The sequence below is a fragment of the Schistocerca serialis genome, unplaced genomic scaffold (genome assembly GCF_023864345.2).
Source record: "Schistocerca serialis cubense isolate TAMUIC-IGC-003099 unplaced genomic scaffold, iqSchSeri2.2 HiC_scaffold_194, whole genome shotgun sequence".
Lineage (NCBI taxonomy): Eukaryota > Metazoa > Arthropoda > Insecta > Orthoptera > Acrididae > Schistocerca > Schistocerca serialis.
Window position 1 is genome coordinate 38,754 of NW_026047756.1, and position 3,747 is coordinate 42,500.

Genomic DNA, 3,747 nt, shown 5'->3' on the forward strand with positions numbered 1-3,747 from the left:
CCTTAACCTAACCCATATTGTACCTTAACCTAACCCATATTGTGCCTTAACCTAACCCATATTGTGCCTTAACCTAACCCATATTGTGCCTTAACCTAACCCATATTGTGCCTCAACCTAACCCAATTTGTGCCTCAACCTAACCCATATTGTGCCTCAACCTAACCCATATTGTGCCTCAACCTAACCCATATTGTGCCTCAACCTAACCCAATTTGTGCCTCAACCTAACCCATATTGTGCCTCAACCTAACCTAATTTGTGCCTCAACGTAACCTAATTTGTGCCTCAACGTAACCTAATTTGTGCCTCAACGTAACCTAATTTGTGCCTCAACGTAACCTAATTTGTGCCTCAACGTAACCTAATTTGTGCTTCAACGTAACCTAAATTGTGCTTCAAGGTAACCTAAATTGTGCTTCAACGTAACCTAAATTGTGCTTCAACGTAACCTAAATTGTGCTTTAACGTAACCTAAATTGTGCTTTAACGTAACCTAAATTGTGCTTTAACGTAACCTAAATTGTGCTTTAACGTAACCCATGTTGTGCTTTAACGTAACCCATGTTGTGCTTTAACGTAACCCATGTTGTGCTTTAACGTAACCCATGTTGTGCCTTAACCTAACCTATATTGCGCCTTAACCTGCTCTGTAATTGTTATGCAACTCGTTAAATTAGTGTAGTGTTGCCTAACCGCAACCCTCGCAATATAGTTCGCTATTCGCACTGCCCGGTCCCCTGTGTATCGCGTCATGTTAAACACCTTGCAGGTGTTGCTGACTTTCCACATGCTCCTGCTATACACTGTAATGTGGATAGCAGCAGGACGTACATGCCCCCCCCCCCCTTCCCCCCTGCCTTCGCAAGCTGGTCGTTGAGAAGTTTGCATGTTCAATGCCCTTCGCATGCCGACGTACTCAGCCTACGTTGTGGTACGGCCTGTCACCTGTCCGCCGATGTACGCAAAACCCACAAACTGTACTGCACATTGGTCCGTATGTACTGAATGATACATCGTGGCACATGTGTGACCGTACGACGACTGCGCCTAGCAACGGCAGACCATACAGTCCAAATATTGTGCACGCAGCTACGTGTCGTCTCCCTATAAGAGCTGGATTGCAGTGTGGTACGCCATTCAGACGTGTGGGAGGAACGGACGCCCTCGATGGCGATCAGCATGAGCAGTCTGTTGATGTAGTGGAGCGTGTATTCGGACGTAGTCGTCTCTTCTCACACACCGTGATAGCATGTTGCACCGCGTTCCACATCTGCGACATCCTGCAGAGGCCGGCTGACAGTCGTTCGCGCAATGGACACCGCATACGTACGGGGGCTACCTTCCACGTGTTCTCGAGGCGTGCACATGTTGTTGCGTCTATGTGGGCAGACGTAGTGTGTTGTGACACCTGACACAGGCATGCAATACTCGTTGCAAATGGCGATGGACGTCTACGTTTGCTGGTGACGTTACGCAAATGAACAACAGGTAACCCGTTGTGGTGCGGTTGTTCTCGCTAGAGGTGAATCAGTGTTGGCGACGATCGGTCGAGCTATTAACTGGTTGTTTCAGGGATACCCACCATGCCCACGAACGTGAAAGGGGATCTGGGTGTGAGGCGATACGCGGCGGTGGCTGGGTGAGACTGTCCCCGGCCGGTGAGGGGGGGCCGCCCGGCGTGCTGGCAGCGCGGTGCGTGGGCGCACGCGCTACAGCCGGCTGGTGGGGGCGGCCAGTGGCAGGCGCGCCGGCCGACGGACGCGGCAGGCGGCGCAGCTGCGCGCCGGGGCCCCCTGCTCGCGGCGCCTTGCGGCCAAAGTAGGTCCTCGCGGGCCCGGTGCGAAGCGCGGTGGCCATCTGCAGTGTGCTGGTCCGATTGAGGACTGTGTGCGCTGAGGATGCGCCGCCGCCCGGCGCTCGGCGCCGCGACGCCGTCTGCTGCTCGGTCGCCCCAGCGGTTCTCGCAGGTGGTTTGTATCGCAGCTGTGCGGACGTGTTGGCGCGTGCGCTGTGCTGGGAGAGTTCGCTTCGGCACCCAAGTGGGGCTTTTGTCCTTCTGTGGCGCTGGCGTTGGAGCTGCCGGTCACCGTAGGTGGCGCGTGTTGTCTCCCGCCGGCAATGCCACGACAGCACGCTCCCGGGCCTCTGTCGGCAGCGGCAAGCTCAGTTGGGAGCACGGGTGGTCGCACCTAAAGCGTCTACTCGCCTAACTCCGGGCGATTGCGCCTCTCTCGAACCCGACCAAGTACTTAGGACGGCGCTGCGCGCCGCCGGGACCTGAGAGGGTTTCGAGGTGTGTTGTGCAGGGGAGCTCAGCCTCCTCCTGTTTGCAGAATAATTGAGCGGACGCTTGCGTGTTCGCGCGGGCCCCCGGGACACACTCCCGGGCGGCCGGCTGCTCAGCTCTAGTTGACGCAGCTCCCTGGTTGATCCTGCCAGTAGTCATATGCTTGTCTCAAAGATTAAGCCATGCATGTCTCAGTACAAGCCGCATTAAGGTGAAACCGCGAATGGCTCATTAAATCAGTTATGGTTCCTTAGATCGTACCCACGTTACTTGGATAACTGTGGTAATTCTAGAGCTAATACATGCAAACAGAGTCCCGACCAGAGATGGAAGGGACGCTTTTATTAGATCAAAACCAATCGGTCGGCTCGTCCGGTCCGTTTGCCTTGGTGACTCTGAATAACTTTGGGCTGATCGCACGGTCCTCGTACCGGCGACGCATCTTTCAAATGTCTGCCTTATCAACTGTCGATGGTAGGTTCTGCGCCTACCATGGTTGTAACGGGTAACGGGGAATCAGGGTTCGATTCCGGAGAGGGAGCCTGAGAAACGGCTACCACATCCAAGGAAGGCAGCAGGCGCGCAAATTACCCACTCCCGGCACGGGGAGGTAGTGACGAAAAATAACGATACGGGACTCATCCGAGGCCCCGTAATCGGAATGAGTACACTTTAAATCCTTTAACGAGTATCTATTGGAGGGCAAGTCTGGTGCCAGCAGCCGCGGTAATTCCAGCTCCAATAGCGTATATTAAAGTTGTTGCGGTTAAAAAGCTCGTAGTTGGATTTGTGTCCCACGCTGTTGGTTCACCGCCCGTCGGTGTTTAACTGGCATGTATCGTGGGACGTCCTGCCGGTGGGGCGAGCCGAAGGCGTGCGACCGCCTCGTGCGTGCTCGTGCGTCCCGAGGCGGACCCCGTTGAAATCCTACCAGGGTGCTCTTTATTGAGTGTCTCGGTGGGCCGGCACGTTTACTTTGAACAAATTAGAGTGCTTAAAGCAGGCAAGCCCGCCTGAATACTGTGTGCATGGAATAATGGAATAGGACCTCGGTTCTATTTTGTTGGTTTTCGGAACCCGAGGTAATGATTAATAGGGACAGGCGGGGGCATTCGTATTGCGACGTTAGAGGTGAAATTCTTGGATCGTCGCAAGACGAACAGAAGCGAAAGCATTTGCCAAGTATGTTTTCATTAATCAAGAACGAAAGTTAGAGGTTCGAAGGCGATCAGATACCGCCCTAGTTCTAACCATAAACGATGCCAGCCAGCGATCCGCCGCAGTTCCTCCGATGACTCGGCGGGCAGCCTCCGGGAAACCAAAGCTTTTGGGTTCCGGGGGAAGTATGGTTGCAAAGCTGAAACTTAAAGGAATTGACGGAAGGGCACCACCAGGAGTGGAGCCTGCGGCTTAATTTGACTCAACACGGGAAACCTCACCAGGCCCGGACACCGGAA

At 54.1% G+C, this 3,747-nt stretch overlaps 1 non-coding gene across 1 annotated transcript in view; it reads left to right on the forward strand.

Moving 5' to 3' along the window:
* The first annotated feature begins 2,422 nt into the window (after positions 1 to 2,422).
* Positions 2,423 to 3,747, forward strand: part of LOC126443824 (small subunit ribosomal RNA) — a 1,909-nt gene continuing 584 nt past the window's right edge. Inside the window, exon 1 of the ribosomal RNA XR_007582208.1 lies at positions 2,423 to 3,747. This exon is cut by the window's right edge and continues 584 nt beyond it. This is a non-coding gene — a ribosomal RNA (small subunit ribosomal RNA).